The 23,244-nt window shown below is 37.8% G+C and overlaps 1 long non-coding RNA gene across 2 annotated transcripts in view; it reads right to left on the bottom strand.

Moving 5' to 3' along the window:
- Positions 1-1,890: 1,890 nt before the first annotated feature.
- The window catches only part of LOC145516339 (uncharacterized), a 125,911-nt gene continuing 104,557 nt past the window's right edge, over positions 1,891-23,244 (bottom strand). For both annotated transcript variants that reach the window (XR_014061309.1, XR_014061310.1), the window contains one exon: positions 1,891-2,402. This is a non-coding gene — a long non-coding RNA (uncharacterized LOC145516339). The remainder of the gene's footprint in view (positions 2,403-23,244) is intronic.

Here is a 23,244-nt window from a genome sequence, read left to right as displayed (position 1 = left end):
ATATATATTATATTCCATGTTATATATTATTCCATTGCATATATATATATATATCACATATTTATCCATTAATTATTGATGGGTACTTAGGTTGTTTTCATGTCATGGCTATTATAATAATGCGACAATTAGCATGGAGGTCTATATATTATTTCAAATTAATGTCTGGGTTTTTTTCAGAAAAAAAATACACAAGTGGAATTTCTGGATCCTATGAGAGTTTTATTTTATTTTGAGGAAACTTCATACTGTTTTCTGTAGTGGTTGCACCGATTCATATCCCTACCAGCAGTGACTGAGGACCCCCTTTTCTCCACATCCTCATCAACACTTGATATTTGTTTTTGATGATGGCCATTCTGACAGGTGTGAGGTGATATCTCATTGTGGTTTTGATGTGCATTTCCTTGATTATTAGTGATTTGACTGGCCTACTGGAGGGAGGGTCAGCTGCAAGAACTAGTGGGCTGAGGGCAGACCCCAAAGTGGTGCTTACAATCCTCACCCTGGTCATGGTAGAATGAGCTCCTCGCAGTGGCTGCCACCTGGGGAGCCCCAGATGCTTCCCGCCTCTCTGGGCGGCTCTCCAGGATGAGTAAGTGGGTATTTTAAGACTCCTTTTGGACAAATGCCTCTGTGCTAGGACCGGAATGTGTGAGATTTTGTGTGGTCCCTGTGAGAGTGAAGTCTCTTTCCCACAGCCTTTGTCTCTCCCGTATGCAAGCCCTGTTGGCCTTCACAGCTGGATGCTCTAAGTGCTTGTCTTGTCTTCTTGCTGCAAAGCTCCTGGGCCAGGGAGCTGCTGTGGTGCTCAGCTACTCACACCTTGCAGAAAGCCTCTGTCACTGTGATTATCCCCTCATGTGGTCACCTCCTGGGGGTGTGGGGTTAACACATCTCTGCCCCTCCAGGGAATTTCACTGTGTTTCCTTCTTTGTATCTTTTGTTGTGGAAAATTCTTTCTCCTAGTCTTCAAGCTCTCATTGTTGATAGTTACTCTGTGAAGAGTTGCAATCTTGGTGTGCCCTTGGGAGGAGATGAGCTCGGGCTCTTCCAATCCCACCATCTTGGCTGCACCAAAAATGCTTTGCTGCTGTCTTAACGGGGCTTCCCTGGTAGGTTTGCTGGTAAAGAATCCACCTGCAATGCATGAGACCTCAGTTCAATTCCTGGGTTGGGAAGATCCCCTGGAGAAGGATAGGCTACCCACTCCAGTATTCTTGGGCTTCCCTGGTGGCTCAGATGGTAAAGAACCCACCTGCAAATGTGGGAGACCTGGGTTGGATCCCTGTGTTGGGAAGATCCCCTGGAGGAGGTCATGGCATCCCACTCCAGTATTCTTGCCTGGAGAATTCCCATGGACAGAGGTGCCTGGCAGGCTACAGTCCACAGGGTCAGAAAGAGTTGGATATGACTGAGAAACCAAGCACAGGCTCTCTTAACACCTAGTTTACTTTGTATCCCACATTATATGAAAAGAAATGTAAGAGAGTGTTTGGTTCTCTGCAGTGCAGAGCTAGTGAATGGAAAACCAAACTAGTTTGAAACAGCTAAGTGTCATGGAATTGAGCCTGAATCTGAAGACCTGATTCTAAGAAATCTTGCATTTAATGAACAGAACCTCAATATTATCATAGCAGCGAGTTAAAAAAAAAATGGCATCATCTTCAATTCCACAGTTTAACTTTGGTTTCCTTGTCTACTTTTTCTATAGGAATGGAATGTAGGAGGTTGGGAAGAGAAGTTTCTTTAACCAGGAAATCACAGTTACAGAAGAATCAAAAATACGTTACCACATTTTCTAATATAAATTGCAAAGTGACCCAACCTACACTGTGCAATTTGATTTTTTTTTTTTGCAATTTGATTTTTATAGTAATTCTTCAAAACTGATAGGAAATATTTTATTATCTCTACTTTTGAAAGGAAGAATATGAAATAACAAATTTCAGTGACTTCCCCAAGTTGACACAGTGATTAAATGAGATGTTATCCAGATTTTCTGAATCCAATTCCTATGCTCCTTTGACTATAACCTTTGGATTTTAAAGTAGGATATCTCGGTAGCTGACTCCCCCAAACTCCTTTCTCACTCTTGATTCCATGGCCCCACATAGTTTGGCAGGAAGTCCTACTCCCCATGGGGATCTCAGCTGATGATGAGTTTCTTTCTTGCAGCTATGCCATCTGGAACTTGATGTCTCTTTAGTTGCTGAGGCAGAGGAAGAGAGCTCTGAGAGGTCTCAAGCCAGCAATGAAACACTTCATCATTCCTTCTCATAAACCATTATCCAGGAGTAGTCACATGGTGGCAACTTTCAGCCTTCTGTGAGCCTGAAGGGAGGGGAAGTGGTGGTGAGTAAGCACTGGAAGTCTTCTGCCATGACGACCTTGGATGAACGCTGTACACAAGAATGACATGAACATTAGAAATCATTAGGAAATAATTTCCCATACCTGGGTTTTTTTCAATTAATTTCTTTTTATACAAACAACAGTATCAAGGAATAAAATATGTTTAAATTAACCCCAAACATATCATGTATGCTAGCCACATTTAATGTGCCAACAGCCTGAAAGGCAGCCAGCTTAAATCTTCCATACACTCTGTGAAAACAACAGCCTTTATTGTCCTGAGATTACTGACCATTCTGGTTTAGGAACTGACAGTTTAGGTGCATCCAGCTTAATGTCTAGACAGAGAAAAAGAATAAATATAGCAGCGTTTGCTTATTATTTTTTCCTGATAACAAGACATTAAAAACTCCCAAGATCCACTGTATTATTTCAGATAGCTACAACCTTGATATTTTTCAGTAGCTAGAAGTATCAGGCAATTATAAGGATGGATTATCACTCAGTATTGCTCTGAACTCATGAAGCTTGAGAGAGTAGCTAGGTAAATGACCAGAGCAATTTTAAATCTTAGAAATCAAAGAAACAGTATGATTTAATGGAAAAAAAGGTGGACTGCAAAGTCAAACACCCTTGCTTTTGGTTCTTGATTGTGCCATTCACTGAGTCTCAGGCTGGTTGAATGTAAAAATATATAAATATTACAACTGTCTTACTGAGTAATTGTGAGAAACCAATGGGATAGTTTTTCTGAAAGCCCTCTCCAGACTGTCAAGCACTAAAATAAAAATAAGTTGCTACTGAAAATTTGTTGGACTGACATAGAGGAAATGAAAGACCAAATCCTGTGAAATGTAGGAAGCAGAGTCTGGCCATTACACACGAGGCCAGAGGAACTCACAGTTTTCAAGTCTCTTTCTTTCCTGGTTCTTAGTGCTGGCATCTGAACATGGTAAATTCTGCTCTTCCTTCCTCCACAAAGGCACAAGAAATTTGAAGTTCATTTCATGGTTAAGAACAATGTTCATTTTCATTATTATTATTCTTTCTAAATCCATTTCATATGATCAGTGAGAAAGTTGTGTGTAGGAATAAAAGAAAACCAAACAAAAAACAGGGGAAAAGCTTTAAGTTTTCAAGCATGCTGAAAAAATGAAATAAAATTTCTTTGTCCTGAAGCATTTGCCTATAAAGATATTGCATATGATCAATTTGATGAGACAATCTAGTTTAAGGTAGTTGTAATTTACTCATTTGTCTCCAGCAAGTAACCTGAGCTACTTCAAACAAAATGTGTGTGGGTGAGATCCTACAGTGTACAGGATCAAGATGTGAACATGATCAAATCGGCAAATCAATTAGTCAAATAACTGCAGAAAGCAAAAATTCATTAGCACGAAATCTCTCCTGGATGAAATATATGACTGGCATTGCAAAGCAATGTGCCCTTGTAATGGTGATAGTATTTTTGTTCAAGCTAATGAGTTGAGGAATAGATGTTAAAAAAAAAAAACAACTCTGTTTTTTGGCTGTAGCATTCCATTATACAAACTAATTGCTTCTGGAATATAATCCTTATCTTTAACTTTTCCTAGTGCTAAAATTTTAACATGTGTCATGTTAAACTACCTAGACAGCTAGATGGTTAGAGATTTCCTAACCATCTTTTGGATGGCACTGCTTCCAAAAGCAGGTAGTTAACCTACATCTTCCGGAGAAGGCAATGGCACCCCACTCCAGTACTCTTGCCTGGAAAATCCCATGGACGGAGGAGCCTGGTAGGCCAAAGTCCATGGGGTTGCTAAGAGTTGGACACGACTGAGCGACTTCACTTTCACTTTTCCTTTTCATGCATTGGAGAAGGAAATGGCAACCCACTCCAGTATTCTTGCCTGGAGAATCCCAGGGACGGCAAAGCCTGGTGGGCTGCCGTCTATGGGGTCGCACAGAGCTGGACACGACTGAAGCGACTTAGCAGCAGCAGCAGCAACCTACACCTTCAGGACACTGATGAATACTTCCATATGGGAGGCTAACATGGGCAACAATCCAACCTTGTTGGGCCTGTTTCCTCTCAACTCTGTTCATCCATTCATTTATTCATTGCTTCACTCATACTGTTGAGATTCCCTTTTGCAAGGCACCCTCCAGGAGCTGGCAATGAAGCAGTAAGGAGGAAGGAGCTGAGGATGGAGGTGGGGATGGGGCTCTGTAGAGACAGAGGGTACCTCTGAAGAGTTGAGAGGAGCCAGGGACCTAAATTAAACATCCAGACAAAACTTTAGAAGGAGAAATTGCAATTGCATTTGAAAGGAGACTGTTCCATCAAAAGCCCAAGGTCAGAGTGCTCTTTTTGTATTTAAGAAAGAAGTAAATGTAACTACCTTAGCACAAGGAAGTGGAAGAAGGGTTCTTGAAGCTAAACCCTGCAGGGCCTTGGAGTTCAGAATGAGAGAATCATGGATTTGCTTTCAGATAGGATGGTTGCTATGGAAATATGGGGGTTAGGAGAGAAGGATAGGACTATATTCATGTTTTAAAGACTACTCTGGCTGGATCTGAAGAATGGACTAAAAGAGTGTGTGCTTAGTCGTACAGTCATGTCTGACTCTTTGTAACCCCATGGACTGTAGCCCACCAGGCTCCTCCGTTCAAGGGATTCTCTAGGCAAGAATACTGGAGTGGGTTGCCATGCCCTCCTCCAGGGGATCTTCCTAACCCAGGGATCAAACCCAAACCTCCCACATTGCAGGCAGATTCTTTACTGTCTAAGCCACCAGGTAAGCCCAAGAATACTGGAGTGGGTAGCCTATCCCTTCTGCAGGGACTAAAGGGGATTCATATGTAAATAGAGAAGCCAGTTAGGAGACCACTGTGGCACCAGAAGCTCACCTCCACATGCCAAAGGTCTTTAATGCCCATTATTTAAGGGGCAGATTAACACGTGAAATTAACGTCTCAAGCTGGAAGCTCAGGAAGCTCAGCTTTGAGACTCGCCTGGTGGTCCTGTGGCTAAGACTCCATACTCTCAAGGCAGGGGGCCTGGGTCTGATCTGCGCAGAAAACTAGATCCCACATGATGCAACTATGACCAGGTTCAGCCAAATAAATAAATATATAAATATATATTGTGAAAAGCTCAGCTTTGATATGGCTGAACTTTGTGACTCTGATTACTTATTTAATACTCCTTAAGGAAGTGGACAAGTTCTACACTCTTTAAAGCCGCAGTTGCACTTATCAGTACAATAGAATGATACCTCACTTTCCCTCCACATGTAATGGTGGCAGGATCAAAGGAGATCATGTGTAATAAAAGCACTGGGAAAACCATAAACTTCAAAGCATGGTGCTCTGCAAAGGCCAGGTACTATTATGCGTAATTATTGGTCCTGATTTGATTTTCAGCAAAGAACTCATTGTTTTCTCGATATTGGTCAAAGAGGAATCAAATGTCATTCTAAAACACAACTAAATCTTGCTTTCTAGTACCCCAAGTAAAGTAAGTGGAATCTGAAGAGGATCATTTATGATTTTTTTTAAGAAAAGGCATATTTCTTTATAAATATATATATATGAGACAAAAAATTGGCAATTTGACATACTTATAATTGGTAGAGTAATTGTTAAGATATATATCTTTGAAATATCATGGTTTTCATTATGAAATTGAGCCATGGAGGCTTAAATGACTATATTAAAGATTACAGCTGCATCTCAGGACACTCAGATGCCTGTTTCTGCCTGTGTACCCAACTTCTATCCAGACAAACCACAAAGCATGATGAAACGATACTACTGAGTTTTGTAGAATTTAATCTAGTCGTCTTTCTGAATGACCAGAAAAACCAGCAGGAAGTCTCCCATAATCTGCCCATCCTTCCTTCCATCTTCCTTGCCCACCTTCTTTTCTTTCTCATAATATTGAAAATACTAAGGCCTACAGAAGATTGAAATAGGTAGTTAGGGAGTTCCAGCCTGGTTTTGAGGAGTTCTAGGCCATTAGGGAGTCCCTTGCTTTGTGTTTGACTAATCATTTCCTCATAAGTGGATTCAGCCTTTTCTACAACCTCTTCATTCAGATCTTGCCATGATTTCCTGGGAGATGACTCCACAATGACTCCTTTTTTTGTTTTTTAAGGAACAAATACAGGTGAAGAAGGGAAAAAAGAAAAAAAAAATATTTTTTTAAATACTTCCTCCCCTCCCATCAAACCTTATTTTTGATAACATCACAACACATTATTAGCAGTCCTAGGAAGTACTTATAGAAATTGAGATTTTACAAAATGCATTATATAAGTTCTCTGCTTTTAAAAAATGGACACACACACTGTAAGTAGATCATAATTTTATGATGAAGAACCAGAAACACACACACAAGTAAGCTGTAGAACTAGGAAATTAATCCACGCCTTTCCACTTTTCCTCTACAGACTCATAGTTGCATAGAAAGACTATATTAGAATAGTCTTGCAAATGTGTAGTCACAAGGCATTTCATATTTTAGATTGGATACAGGAGACTCTGCTCTGATAGAGATTAGGAGGACAGGGGAGAGAAGGGGTTTTAGAGGTAGTTGCACCTGGCTTGGAATTTCTGTGCCTTCACTTGCTAGCTTTTTAAAAGTGCTCCTTTATTTAACAAATGTTTATAGGCTGCTTATCAAGTGATGGACACTGTGATAGACACATATGTCAGAAACAATAAAGGCTCTCATTTTTCAGATGAGAAAAGCGGAAAGAGAAGCAAAGTCCCTAAGTTTCCGAAGGAAAGACAGGAGAAGGAAGTTCTCCTGATTCTAGTTTAATTACCTGTCCATTAGGTCATACTGTCTTCCAGTTGCTAATAAGTATACTGATTTCATTTGTTTAAAGAATGTGGCCTTTACAAAAAATATTCCTTCTATCGAAGAGCCTATTATTTCTTTAGAGGAAGACATTCCAAATGGATAAAGTAGTTCATGGATGTTTAGATCAAGCTATTAGATGTTTAAAAAACTATGACAACTATTTCCAAGGGAAGCATCTATTCCTAAAATAATCATGAGTAGATGGAAGTTGAATAAATAAAAAATTATTTTAACAGATAGTATATTAATGGGGACTATTAATTGATGCCCATACATTTAGAAATATGAACCATGTATTAAAAAAACTATTGCCAAAAATGAGAATGAAAGCTATCAAAACATAAAATACATCCAAAATTTTTTCTTCATTGAATAAGAGATAGAATATCAAGAAAGGGGAGATGCACTGTAAAATTATGTTAGTAAAATTTCACATTCTAATCATAAAAAAGGACAGTAAATTTCAAAGTGGTTAATTAAATAGTCAAATCAAGATGTGATGGGTGTCAAAACAGTACATAAAGCACATTAAATAGTGAGATTTATCTCTGCTAAATCTTAAACAACTTCATAAAGATAGTTAAAGAGTCTTTAAGAAAAATGATGACATTTTTTAGAGTTCAACTGACCACTTAATTTTTTAAGGTAGCATTAATTATTTATTTTATTGGACACAAACCTATCAAAGACTTTTATAAACGTTGATATATAAGTAGTTAATAGAAGACAAATATGTTATTTTTTATTTGGGGGGAAGATATCATAGTTCTCCAGATGTTTTATTTTGTATTTTTTAAACTAAAGACGTAACACTGAGATAAAATGGACACACTGAGATTTATCAATAAGGTATATTTTTCCAGCTGTGTTTGTTACCAGACCCATGATTCTGAGTCATTAATATTGTGATTATTCAAAGAATCACCTATGATTCAAGTCCATTTAAAGTGGTCAGCAGTACGAATATTTTGAGTAAGATGACATTTTAAAAATGTGCATACTTTTATCTCCATAACATTTCAGAACCTGGGCACAATCTACAAATAAATGGATATAGGCAGATTCTATGTAGGTAGGTAGCTGGGTAGACCGAAAAAGAGGACCTGGCATTATATGTAAAACATTATGTACAAAAAGTATTATTTCTAGATAGCCAAGGAAGTTTGAAATTTTGGGGTAAAACATTAGTGCTTAAAAATACTGTACATATTTGTGTATACAATTGTAATAAACTTGAATCTCTTGACTTCTTACAGTCTGGTACTAGACATTTGGTATTTTAGTTTAGGAACTCTACCATCTTTATCGCGTGTGTTCTTTTGTGTTTTTCCTTAGAACACAGAATAGAATGATTTTAATTCTGTAATTATTTGAATACAATGGAATCCACAGACTCACCATATGGTCTGTTATTAACACTTTCATCCCAAATATTACTGTGTTTCTTAACATGTTAAAAAATTATAATTTGTTCAAAAAGAAGGTTTGTCAGAAACTTATTGACTTGCTCAGGAATTGATTTCTATTTTTCTTTCTTGTTTAGAATTGTAATTGCAATTGATATAATCTTGGATGATCCCTACCAAGCTAAAATACTATTTTGTTTATAATAATAGGTAGCATTTATGTAGTGCGTGTGCTTTGTGCCAGCTATTTCTAAATTCTTAACCTTTAGAATCTTATGTAACCCATGCAGTGATTGCATTAGGGTGAGTAACAATGATATCCAGTTAATACTTGGGGAAATAAGACCTAGAGGGAGATAAGTATCTCACTTATGTACAATATGGAGCAAGCTCTGAGCCTGGGTAGTCTGTATGAAGCTTCTTGCTAACAGCCTTCGTGTAACTGTTCTGTGACATGGATTAAAGCTAAATTTCAAGCACCGTTTGATTAACCATTAATAGTTTTTGGTATCATATCTGTGCCTTTGTATTAGTTTTATGTCATTATCAGGCTCTTCAACTATAGACACAGATGTAGAGAACATTGGATACCAAGGGGGGAAGGAGGGTTGGGATGCGTTGGGAGATTGGGATTGACATACATACATACATATATATATATATATATATATATATACTACTGATACTTTACATACAGTAGATAACTGATGAGAAACTGCTGTATATCACAGGGAGCTCTCTCCCTCTGTGGTGACCTAAATGGGAAGGGAATTCATAAAAGGAAGTATATGTGTGGCTGATTCACTTTGCTGTGCAGAAGAAACTAACACAGCACTGTAAAGAAATTATACTCCAAAAATTCACCTTCGATCATGGATTATGTTTGGGAAAAGTGAACAGCAGGAGATCTTGACTGGCACGTGTATTTTCTTATTTCCCACAAACATTCATTTGCACCATTGCTCTTCCTCGTCCTAACTCTCACTTAATCATGGCCCTCTCTCAGCAGAATCATTTTCTTTCACGTGTCCTTCAAATGTTGATGGTCTATAGGATCTGGGGCTCTGGTCTCCTTGCCATCAATTTCTGGGGGATGTGAGGCAGCCAGCATTTGTGGTCGTTAATGACTTGTGAGTCTTCTTGGCTGGACCGCGCTGTGCTGTGAGCGTTGGACTAGTATATAGTATACAGTTTTAAGAACAATGCTAAGATTTTCCACATGGTAAGACTCCAAGATGGGTAAATTCACCAGTGCCCTCCCTATCCAAATTGTCTTTTTCTTCCTATTTTCCTCTGCTTCAGTGATTTGCCTCATCGTTAGCATTCCGTGAGGTCGCAAAGAGTCAGACATGACTGAGAGACTTTCACTTTTAATTTCAATCTTGCCCAGCCTCCTTTCCACTTTCTTTACTTCCTTTCTCTTCACACTATACAATGGTTACACTAAGCTTCTTTCTATTCTCTGAACGTGATATCTTTTTCTCATTAAAAAAAGAAAAGAAAAGAAAAAACTGATATCAAATCTCTCTGAACTCCATCCCCCTTTACTGAAATCAGAATAGTCCTTTTACTTATGAGCTAAATTGCACTCCCCCACACCATTGGTAGATTCTTCCTTCTTTCTATTCTTCTATCTACTGTTGCAGTTGACACACTGAGCTTTATTTTGCTTAGTAAGTAAGTGTTAATTGCTCAGTCGTGCCCAACTCCTTACGACACCACGGGCTGCAGCCCACCAGGCTCCCCTGTCCATGGGATTCTCCAGGCAAGGATATTGGAGTGGGTTGCCATTTCCTTCTCCAGGGGATCTTCCCAACCCAGGGATTGACCTGGGTCTCCTCCACTGCAGGCAGATTCTTTACCATCTGAGCTACAAAGTAAGCCCTTCTTTGCTTAATTTATTGGTTTTCCAACCTATGTTTCTTTTTTTTTCTATGTTCATCAGGGATATTGGCCTATAATTTTCTTTTCTGGTAGTGTTCATGTCTGGATTTGGTATTAGGGTAATTCTAGGCTCTTTTCCCTCTTATCTTGGGGAGAGAATTTGAAGACTGGCATTAATTTTTCTTTGAAGGTTTGGTAGAATTCACCAGCAAAACCATCTGGCACTGGACTTTTGTTCATTGAGAGGTGTTTGGTTACTGATTCAACCTCTTTACTAGTAATTGGACCAATTATGATTCACTTCATGATTCATTTTCAGCAGATTGTGTGTTTCTAGCTATTTATTCATTTTTTCTAGGTTGTCCAAGTTAATATGATTCTTTGTTCGTCATGATCCTTTGTATTTTTATGGTTTCAGCTGTAATAGCTTCTCTCTCATTTCTTATTTTATTTATCTGAGCCTTCTCCTTTTCTTGGTGAGTCTGGATAAAGCTTTCTCTATTTTTTAAATGTTTTTAAAAATCAGCTCTGAGTTTCAAATATCTTTTCTATTGACTTTTTCATCCTTAATTTATTTTCACTCAGATCTTTGCTATTTCCTTCCTTCCTTGGAAGGAAGGTTATGACCAACTTAGATAGCATATTTAAAAGCAGAGACATTACTTTGCCAACAAAGGTCCGTCTAGTCAAGGCTATGGTTTTTCCAGTGGTCATGTATGGATGTGAGAGTTGGATGGTGAAGAAAGCTGAGCACGGAAGAATTGATGCTTTTGAACTGTGGTGTTGGAGAAGACTCTTGAGAGTCCCTTGGACTGCAAGGAGATCCAATCAGTCCATCCTAAAGGAGATCAGTCCTGGGTGTTCATTGGAAAGACTGATGTTGAAGCTGAAACTCCAAAACTTTGGCCACCTCATGTGAAGAGCTGACTCATTGGAAAAGACCCTGATGCTGGGAAGGATTGGGGGCAGGAGGAGAAGTGGATGACAGAGGATGAGATGGTTGGATGGCATCACCGACTCAATGGACATGGGTTTGGGTAAACTCTGGGAGCTGGTGATGGACAGGGAGGCCTGGAGTGCTGCAATTCATGGGGTCACAAAGAGTCGGACACGACTGAGCGACTGAACTGAACTGAACTGAACTAACTTTGGGCTTTGTTCTTCTTTTCTTAGTTCCTTGAAGTTTAAAGTTAGGTTATTTTATTGAGATCTTTCTTCTTGTTTCTTAGTGTAGGCATTTCAGTTCAGTCAGTTGCTCAGTCATGTCTGACTCTTTGCGACTCTATGGACTGCAGCAAGCCAGACTTCCCTGTCCATCACCAACTCCCGGAGTTTACTCAGACTTATGTCCATCCAGTTGGCCATGCCGTCCAAACATCTCATTCTCTGTCATCCCCTTCTCCTGCCTTCAATCTTGCCCAGCATCAGGGTCTTTTCCAATGAGTCAGTTCTTCATGTCAGGAGGCCAAAATATTGGAGTTTCAGGTTCGGCATTATTCCTTCTAATGAATATTCTGAACTGATTTCCTTAGGAATGGACTATTTGGATCTCCTTGCAGTCCAAGGGACTCTCAAGAGTCTTCACCAACACCACAGTTCAAAAGCATCATTTATTTGGTGCTCAGCCCGCTCCAGTATTCTTGTCTGGAGAATCCTGTGGTTGGAGGAGCCTGGTGGGCTGCTGTCCATAGGGTTGCACAGAGTCAGACACGACTGAGGCGACTTAGCATGCATGCATGCATTGGAGAAGGAAATGGCAACCCACCCCAGTATTCTTGCATGGAGAATCCCAGGGGTGGAGGAGCCTGGTGAGCTGCTGTCCGTAGGGTCGCACGGAGTCAGACACGACTGAAGCGACTTAGCAGCAGCAGCAGCAGCAGCTTTCTTTAGAGTCCAACTCTCACATCCATACATGATTACTGGTAAAACCATAGCTTTGACTAGATGGACTTTTGTTGACACAGTAATGTCTCTGCTTTTTAATATGCTATCTACGTTGGTCATAACTTTCCTTCCAAGGAGTAAGCGTCTTTTAATTTCATGGCTGCAGTCACCATTCACAGTGATTTTGGAGCGCAAATAAATAAGTCTGTCACTGTTTCCATTGTTTCTCCATCTATTTCCCATGAAGTGAAGGAACCAGATGCTATGATCTTAGCTTTCTCAATGTTGAGCTTTAAGCCAACTTTTTCACTCTTCTCTTTCACTTTCATCAAGAGGCTCTTTAGTTCTTTCTTGCTTTCTGCCATAAGTATGGCATCATCTGCATATCTGATGTTACTGATATTTCTCCCAGCAATCTTGGTTCCAGCCTGTTCTTCATTCAGCCCAGCATTTTGCATGATGTACTCTGCATATAAGTTAAATAAGCAGGGTGACAATCTACAGCCTTGACGTACTCCTTTCCCAATTTGGAACCAGTCTGTTGTTCCATGTCCAGTTCTAACTGTAGCTTCTTGACCTGCATACAGATTTCTCAGGAGGCAGGTCAGGTGATTTGGTATTCCCATCTCTTTCAGAATTTTCCACAGTTTATTGTGATCCGCACAGTCAAAGGCTTTGGCATAGTCAATAAAGCAGAAGTAGATGTTTTTCTGGAACTCTCTTGCTTTTTCGATGATCCAATGGATGTTGGCAATTTGATCTCTGGTTCCTCTGGCTTTTCTAAATACAGTTTGAACATCTGGAAGTTCATGGTTCATGGACTATTGAAGCCTGGCTTGGAGAATTTTGAGCATTACTTTTCTAGAGTGTGAGATGAGTGCAATTGTGTGGTAGTTTGAGCATTCTTTGGCATTACCTTCCTTGGGATTGGAATGAATTCTGACCTTTTCCAGTCCTGTGGCCACTGCTGAGTTTTCCAAATTTGCTGGCATTTACTGCTATTAATTCCCTCTTAGATCTGAATTTTGCTGCGTCTCATAAGTTTTGATATGTTGTATTTCCATTTTAATTTCTCTCAAGTTTTTTTTTTAATTTCTCTTTTTCTTTGCCTTTCAGGCTGTTTAGTAGCTTGGATATGTGTGAATTATCCAATTTTCTTCTAACTGATTTCTGGTTTCATACCATTGTGGTTGAAAAAGATGCTTGGTATAATTTCAATCTTCTTAAATTCTTTAGGGCTTGTTTTTTAATGTAATATATGACTTATCCTGAATACATTCCATATATGCTTGAGAAGAATTTGTATTCTGTTGTTTTTGGATGGAAGGCCTGTTTAGTCTATTTGGTCTAATGCGTTGTTCAAGTCAAATGTTTCCTTATTGATTTTCTATCCAGATGATATATCCACTGATGAAAGTAAGGTATTGACATATCTTAAAATTATTGCATTGCTTTCTATTTCTCCATTTAGATCTATTAATATTTACTTTATAGAAACCTAAGTTTCAAAATGAAGAGTATATGATATTAGTATTGCATTAACTATGCAAAAACATCCCCTGTAAAAAATTGTGGTACATAGTAGACTAGCAGCAATCACCAAACTGATAGATTATTTTATAATAGAGAAAAATTATAAGATTTGCATGGAATTGGCATATATTCAAATTTAAGAAACAATATAGTGTTAACTTACCTAGGGGTCTATAAAATCTGAAGGAAAGATAATTGTGTTAATTGAAAAGCAACAATTTACTCACATAATAGCAAAGAAGAAGTTATATTGTTATAAAATTCTTATTACTATACTAAGAAGACTTATAGACATTAATTTTCACAGTAAGAGTTTATAACAAAATTGACATTTCAAGGTCAAAATGCTAATTGAGATTTGGGTAAATGAAAGATGCCTTCTTGAAAAGAACTTTAATAATCTTGCAGATAAATTTTCTGATGTTTGAATAATAAAATCAAAATATCAGGTTAGGGTAAAGATTAGTGGGAAAAAATGAATTTTCCCCTTAAGATCACTGTCGCACAAGCTTATTATGCAAATATATTTTCCAAACCATTTTTTACATACTTTATTCAGATTAGATATTTTGTTTAAGTTATCTTTCAAATTTTAATCAGTGGTTTTCAAACTTCAGATTTCATGTGAATTACCTGGAGATATTGCTTATAACACACACTCTAAGCTAGTAAGTCTGAGGTAGGGCCCAGGTTTCTTTATTTCTAGAAATCTCTTAAGTGATTTCAATGCTGGTTTTCTGAAGACTACACACTGATTAGAAAGAACTTAGAGGAGTGGTTCTCATTTGTGTTGCATATTAGTTAACTAGATGGTTTTTAAAAACTTCCGGTGCCTGAACAACAAAAGCAAAAATCTACAAACAGAACTATATCCAACTCAAAGGCTTCTGCACAGCAAAAGAAACAACAAAATGAAAAGAAAACTTAAAGAATGGGAGAAAAAATCTGCTAATCATGTATCAGATAAGAGGTTTTATCTAAAATATATAAATAGCGGATGCAAATTAAGTAATGACAACAGAAAAACAATCTGATTTAAAAATGGGTGGAATAGACATTTTTTTCAAACAGGACATCAAAATGACTATCAGACATGTGAAAAGATGCTCAACATCACAAATCGTCAGGAAAACACAAGTAAAAGCCACAGTGAAACATTTCACACCTCTTAGAATGGCTGTTGTCAATAGACAAGAGACAACAGTGCTGGCAGGGATGTACAGAAGAGGGAAAATTTATACATGTTTGGTGGGAATGTGAACCAGTACAACCAGTATGGAAAACAATATGGATATTCCTTAAAAAACTAAAAATAAGTCTATCACATGATCCAACGATTACACTTTTGGGTATATAGCCAAAGAAATGAAAATAGGATTTTGAAGAGACATATGCCCTTTCATGCTTATTGCAACATTATTCACAATAGCCAAGATATAGAAACAACCTAAATGTTCATCACAGAAAAAAGATATATATATACAATGGAATATTACTGAGTTATAAGAAATTAGGATATTCTGCCATGTGTGGCAATATAGATGAACCTTGAGCACATTATACTAAGTGAGATAAGTCAGCTTGAGAAAGACAAATACTGTATGGTATCACTTATATGTGAAATCTAAATATGTCAAACTCATAAAAGATAGAGTATAAGATGGTGGTTACTAGGGGAAGGAGGGTGGAGGGATTAAGAATGATGTTTTTACACTTACAAATTTTCAGTAAGAAGCAAGTAAGCCATAGAGATCTAATGCACAGTATAATGAATATAGACAACAATATTGTACTACAATCATCAAACTTGCTGAGAGACTGAAAATTAATTGTCCAACCACTAACAAGAAAGGATAATTATGTAATGTGATAAAGGTCCTAAATATTGCTGCAACAGCAATCATATTGCAACTAAACACTTTGTACACATTAAATTTACATGATGATATGTGTCAAATATAGTCAATTAAAAATGGGCCCATTTCAGTTGTAAACATAGATACAGAAGTCCTAAATAAAATATTTGTTAATTAAATTTTTGAAAATACCCACTGGTACCTGACTCTCATTGTAAGTCATTTTGATTTAATATGTATATGATATTGCTTTGATATTGTGACTTTTTAAAAGTTTCAGATGTTTACAATAGGCAGCAAAATGGTGAAAACATCAATTTAGGATATGTTTAAAATTTTGCACACATATTTTCTTCACAAAATGTAAGTTGTTTATTGTCATTATTTTCATTTACTAGTTGTATTTGTAGCATGACTATGAATCAATATTTAGATACAGCTGAATATGAATTAATCCATATTTCATCAAAAATGTACATAAGTGATGAAAGTACATATTATATTGTGACTCTTTCATAGTGAATGTACAGGGAAATATATGTTAATTTGACTAATAAAGTGTGGCTTACTAAAAATATTACATCTGCACATACACATGTACACACAGATAGCTATTACACAGAATATCAGCTGTTGACTTGAAATTAAAGGGAAAGCCATTTCTCTTGTATCAGGTTACTTGGGCACTGACAACCTTACCTTTCCCCACCTACACCACCTTCTGCAGATGTTTACATCAGACGAGTGAAACACCCATGCCAGCAGCAGGAGGCTGGAGTGGTTTATAGGATGGTTGCTAGGGAAACGTAACACCGGGTTGTGATAGAAAGCCAACTCTTTCCTCCTCTGCAGCTCCAGTTTATGGGCACTCCTTAATTTATGGCAGGAAAAAGTCATACTTCCTACTGCTTCCTATTACTAAGTCTGTATAGAGCTGGGGTTTTGAACTTGGAAATCCATGGGTGAGTTCCAGGAAGCCTGTAAATATGATACAAACAATTTAAAAGGAATGGAAGCCGTCGCATCTCATTACATCTTTAAATGTGTATGTGAATCACTAAATTTTAAGAACCACCTCTTTAGAGGGATAACTGCCTTCAAGAACTGTTTCACAGACAGAGACCCTGAAGCATAAGAAAGCAAAATGGACATTTCTGGTAGAAATACATGTTTTTTCCTACTTTATCCTTGAATGGTAAACTTAGCTATTGTTGTAGGCTTTTATTCAAAAATATTTGCATGGATACTTATAGCCTAAGGACAATTATCTAGTTGATTACTCTAGTGTGAATATAGCCAGAGGATGTCATAGAAAAGAGAACTTCTCTGTCACATACACCTTAAAAATCTTTTTTCCCCCCGTCATTTCTTATGTTTATAATTCTTCCAAAGTTCTGCTTTATTTCCTTTCAACCAAATACAGAATTTATTTTGTAGGGGAAAAAAGCCCACTTTAATGCTGAGTCCAAAATCTGTTTGCTTATAGTTGTTATTCTGTTTCAAAAGAGGTCATCAATGCATTAAATATTTAGACAAGTGTGGGCAACCGACAGGCTTTAATACTACCCAGCAGGGCTTTTCTCTGGGATAGTGCAGATGAGGCTACTCTTTTTCAGGATCTTACCAATAAATGAAAGTGGACCCAACTGAGGGTAGAAAGTGAGGTGGGGAAATTTCTATTATTATTAATTTTAGATGTGCTTTCTGTTCTCTGCTTGTTATCAAGCATGAATACAAGAAAGATCAAACGAGGACACATCAAAACATCTTGACAAAGCCAAATCTGCCATCCATAAATGAATAATAACTTAGAAATCAAATATAAACCCTTTAAACACAAATTTCAAATAAAACATGCCAGCCATCATTTGTATTTTACATTTATTCTATCAGTCTCAAACCCCAAAATATTTTTTAATTGTAAGGATATGAAAAATGTATTAAAACAATTTTTTATAATAATGGCTTTAGAATTTACTCATTTATTTGTGTGTCCTTTACAGAGTTAAGGGCTTCCCTGGACCCCCTTAGGCAGCGAGGGAACCCCTTCCCCTCCAGCAGGGGAGCCAGGCAGGTGGGAGATTTGGGACATCCGGACAGCATGGTGCAGGCTCACCTGCTCTTGTCCTACCCCCAGCATCTTGGCCAGATGAAGGTACTTACAGATCCCCGTGTTCAGCTACTTGGTCTTTTTATCACCTGCTCTGGAGAAGGAAATGGCAACCCAGTCCAGTATGCTTGCCTGGAAAATCCCATGGACGGAGGAACCTGGTAGGCTACAGTCCATGGGGTCGCAAAGAGTCGGACACGACTGAGTGACTTCACTTTACAGAGTTAAAGAAGTTCCCTTCTATACTTAGGCTGTTGAGAGTTTTTATCAAAAATGGAGGTATTACTTTTTATTTATTCATTTATTTATGTTTACTGAAATATAGTTGACATGCAATATTATGTTAGTTTCAAGTTTGTTACAGTGATCTGAACTTGACATACATTATAAAATTATCACCAAGGTCTAACAGCTCTTGGTCTGCATTCAAGTCATTACAATATTATTGATAGATGCTGTATATTACATATCTGAGGCTTACTTATTTTATAACTGGAAGTTGAAAATAAATTTAAATGATTTAAGGTATTTTTTTTTGGATTATTTTAAAAAATTTGCTGGAATCTAAAATACAATATGAATCAACATATGTGAGGCCAAAGGGGAGGAGGGGTAGAGAAGGATTGGAAGTTTGGGATTAGCAGATGCAAACTATTATGTACAGGGTGGATAGACAACAAGGTCCCCCTGCCCATGGAATTCCTGTGCCCATGGAATTTTCTAGGCAAGAATACTGGAGTGGGTTGCCATTTCCTACCCCAGGGGTTCTTCCCGATGCAGGGATTGAATCTGTGACACTTCCATTTCATACATTGGCAGGTGGATCACCTAGACAACATATTAAAAAGCAGAGACATTATTTTGCCAACAAAGTTTCGTCTAGTCAAGGCTATAGCTTTTCCAGTAGTCATGTATGGTTGAGAGGGCTGAACTATAAAGAAAGCTGAGCACCAAAGAATTGATGCTTTTGAACTGTGGTTTTGGAGAAGACACTTGAGAGTCCCTTGGGCTGCGAGTAGATCCAACCAGTCCATCCTAAAGGAAATTGGTCCCGAATATTCATTGGAAGGACTGATGCTGAAGCTGAAGCTCCAATACTTTGGCCACCTGATGTGAAGAATTGACTCACTAGAAAAGACCCTGATGCTGGGAAAGATTGAGAGCAGGAGGAGAAGGGGATGACAGAGGATGAGATGGTTGGATGGCATCACCGCCTCGATGGACATGAATTTGAGCAAGCTCCAGGAGTTGATGATGGACAGGGAAGCCTGGTGTGCTGCAGTCCATGGGGTCACAAAGAGTCAGACAAGACTGAGTGACTGAACTGAACTGACCTGAGTGCCACCTGGGAAGCCCTACTGTACAGCATACTGAACTATATTTAATATCCTGTGATAAACTATAGTAAAAAGAATATGAAAAAAAGTATATTTGTATAACTGAGTCACTTTGCAATATAACAGAAATTAACTCAAGAATACTTCAAGAAAATTTAAGATGTATTCTAAGAGAGGAGGGAATTCATCTGCCTTGAATCTCAACCTGCATTTAATTATATTTGACATAAAATTTCAATATTTATTTTCAAAAAATTGTTTGGAATATACTATTTAAATAAGGCAAATGCACTTGATTCTTGGAACTTCTCATTAGATACTATTTAGAAAATGTGATAAGGTTAAAACACTTCAGTGTTGCTCTTTTGCTGCTGTTGTTCAGCTGCTCAGTTATGTCTGACTCTTTGCAACTCCATGGACTGCAGTACGCCAGGCTTCCCTGTCCTTCACTGTCTCCCGGATTTTGCTCAAGCTCATGTCCATTGAGTTGGTGACACCATCCAACCATCTTATGCTCTGTTGCTCCCTTCTCCTCTTGCCCTCAATCTTTCCCACCATTATCGTCTTTTCCAATGTGTTGGCTCTTCACATCAGGTGGCTAAAATGTTGGAGCTTCAGCTTTAGAGTCAGTCCTTCCAATGAATATTCAGGGTTGGTTTCCTTTAGAATTGATTGGTTTGATGTCCTTGCTGTCCAGGGGACGCTCAAAAATCTTCTCCCGCACCATAGTTCGAAAGCATCAATTCTTTGGCATTCAGCCTTCTTTATTGTTCAACTCTCATATCCGTACAAGACTACTGGAAAAATGATAGCTTTGACTATACAGACCTTTGTTATGACTCTTTACTAAACTTTATATTTTTTAGCTGAGCTCTTTTCTTTCTTAAAAAAGATGGCACTAAAGACCCTGTCTTTGGTAGAGGAATCAAGGGGGATGACCTGTCTTGATGGCTCCCTCAGATCAGCCTTAGTGTCCAGGATGCACCCTCAAGACATATTTATCAACTCTCTCTCTCATTTTCTTGGCACTATGTTAAATTATTGATTCAATGTTATGTTTAAACCTATTAAATCAATCCATGATTTTACTGCCAGGTTATAATGGTTTCATTTGTCTGGTTGCATCTGATTTTCCTCCACTAAATTTCAAAGAGTTTCCCCTACTTTTTGTGTGAAATAACAAACTGAGTCAATGGATAAAAATATTTTAGAACTCTAAGCCTCTTTGTAATTGCCAAAATTCTCATTTAAATATAATTGTATGTGTTAGCACAAAAACCAATCAAGGATGTTTAAATCAACCCCATTTCACATCATTACTAAACATCTAAAAAAATAAGATAATAGCTATCTTGTTGTCTTTAGAAGACATTCAACCATTCAATGTTTTCCATAAATGTGTAGTGTTTTATTTCAGAAAACACTTGTCTGAATTGCCAAGGACTAAAAGCTATTCATTGCAGAGATATGCGAGGGTTGTGGTTAGATGTTTTCAACATGCATGTTAATTTATTCCAGCATTAGAGAAAAAAGTTTGTAAAGAAGTTAGTTTTCAAGGTGATAGAAAAAATTAGATTGAGTTATTCTTATTTTATTTAAATTCATTGTCTACTTCAGAAAAGATATTAATATATAGTTTTGAAAAAAAATATTTGAGTAAAAATTGTTTAATATTATTTAGAAAAATGTGAGAACAACTCTTGAATGAGAGTGAAAAATGACTCAAATAACTCAGATAACAAATATTACTATGTCACAAACTTTACCGATTATCTGTAACTTCTGAGCTATGTGACTCTGAACAATTTATCCAAACTTCGGGTATAATTCTGACTTAGAATATGAAGAAAGGTAACAGCACCTTCATCATGGCATTTTGAGGATGAAATAAATCAATTCATGTCAAGTGCTTGGGGCAATGTGTACTTAATACATATACAGTAGTGATAACATATTGTATTGTTATATGATATAGTTATACTATGACTATTATTAATGTGGCTATTTAATACAGCTGGGATGATGGTGACTCATTTTATACAAGCTGTAATAAAGTCCAAGAGGGACAAAGTATAGTAATTTTAGTTAGGGAGCTTCCCTGAGGTCTCAGCAATAAAGAATTCACCTGCGATGCAGGACACACAGGAGACATGGCTTCAATCTCTGGGTTGGGAAGATCCAGAGGGCTTGCAACCCACTCCAGTATTCTTGCAGGAAAATTCCAAGGACAGAGGAGCCTGGCAGGTGACAGACTATAGGAATGCAAAGAGTCAGACACGACTGAAGTGACTAAGCACAGCATGCACACACAATTTTAGTTAAAGGTAACAGATATTTCTCAAAATTCTCCAAGCCAGGCTTCAACAGTATGTGAACCGTGAACTTCCATATGTTCAAACTGGATTTAGGAAAGGCAGAGGAACCAGAGATCAAACTGACAACATCTGTTGGATCATCAAAAAAGCAAGAGTTCCAGAAAAAACATCCATTTCTGCTTTATTGACTATGCCAAAGCCTTTAACTGTGTGGATCACAACAAACTGTGGAAAATTCTGAAAGAGATAGAAATAGCAGACCACCTTACTTGCCTCCTGAAAAATCTGTATGCAAGTCAAGAAGCAGCAATTAGAACCAGACAAGGAACAATAGACTGGTTCCAAATTGGGAAAGAAGTATGTCAAGGCTGTATATTGTCACCCTGCTTATCTAACTTATATTCAGAGTACATTATGTGAAATAATAATGTATTATTATTTAATAATAATAAACACATATTATTATTTCACATGCTGGATGAAGCACAAGCTAGAATCAAGATTGCCAGGAGAAATGTCAATAACCTAAGATAAGCAAATGACACCACCCTTATGGCAGAAAGCTGAGAAAGAAGAGAGTGAAAAAGTTTGCTTAAAACTCAACATTCAGAAAACTAAGATCATGGCATCCAGTCCCATGACTTCATGGCAAATAGATGGGGAAATAATGGAAACAGTGAGAGATTTTATTTACTTGGGCTCCAAAATCACTGCAAATGGTGACCAAAGCCATGAAATTAAAAGATGCTTGCTCCTTGGAAGAAAATCTATGACCAACCTACACAGCAAATATGAAGAGACATTACTTTGCCAACAAAGGTCCATCTAGCTGAAGCTATGGTTTTTCCAGTAGTCATGTTTGGATGTGAGAATTGGACCATAAAGAAAGCTGAGCCAAAGAATTGATGCTTTTGAACTGTGGTGTTGGAGAAGACTCTTGAGAGTCCCTTGGACTGCAAGGAGATCAAACCAGTCAACCCTAAATGAAATCAGTCCTGAATATTCGTTGGAAGGACTGCTGCTTAAGTTGAAGCTCCAATACTTCGGCCACCTGATGCGAAGAACTGACTCGTTGGAAAAGACCCTGATGCTAGGAAAGATTGAGGGCAGGAGGAGAAGGGGATGACAGAGGATGACATGGTTGGATGGCATCACTGGCCTGATGGCCATGAGTTTGAGCAAGCTCCAGGAGTTGGTGATGGACAGGGAAGCCTGGTGTGCTGCAGTTCATAGGGTTGCAAAGAGTCGGACATGACTGAGCGACTGAACTGAACTGAACTGAGCATATGTTTCTATTTCTACCCAACCAAGATTGCTGTTTTATTCTTAACACCCACCAGTGCCAACACTTGTGATATAAATACTGTGACTGACAGTTTATAAAGCACACGTAATAATTCATTTAGCCTTCGCAACAATTTGTATGTATAAAGTTATTATTAGTCTAGAAATGAGGAATCCAAAGCTTTAGGTTATTGAGACATTGCCTCAAGTTCAATCATAGTGAATAATAAAACTAAAATCAAAACCAGAGTCCTTCTATGAGGCTGGTAGTATTCTGATATCAAAACCAGACAAAGAAATCATAAGAAAGAAAACTGGAGACAACATAAGTATATAAATATACCTCATTTAATGAGGGTACTTGCATGCTCAGTCACTGAACCGTGTCTGACTCTTTGTGACCCTATGAACTTTAGCCCACCAGGCTC

The sequence above is a fragment of the Giraffa tippelskirchi genome, chromosome 8 (assembly GCF_054371585.1).
Source record: "Giraffa tippelskirchi isolate mGirTip1 chromosome 8, T2T-mGirTip1v1.2.pri, whole genome shotgun sequence".
Taxonomy (NCBI): domain Eukaryota; kingdom Metazoa; phylum Chordata; class Mammalia; order Artiodactyla; family Giraffidae; genus Giraffa; species Giraffa tippelskirchi.
This window is presented reverse-complemented; position numbering and strand designations above follow the sequence as displayed.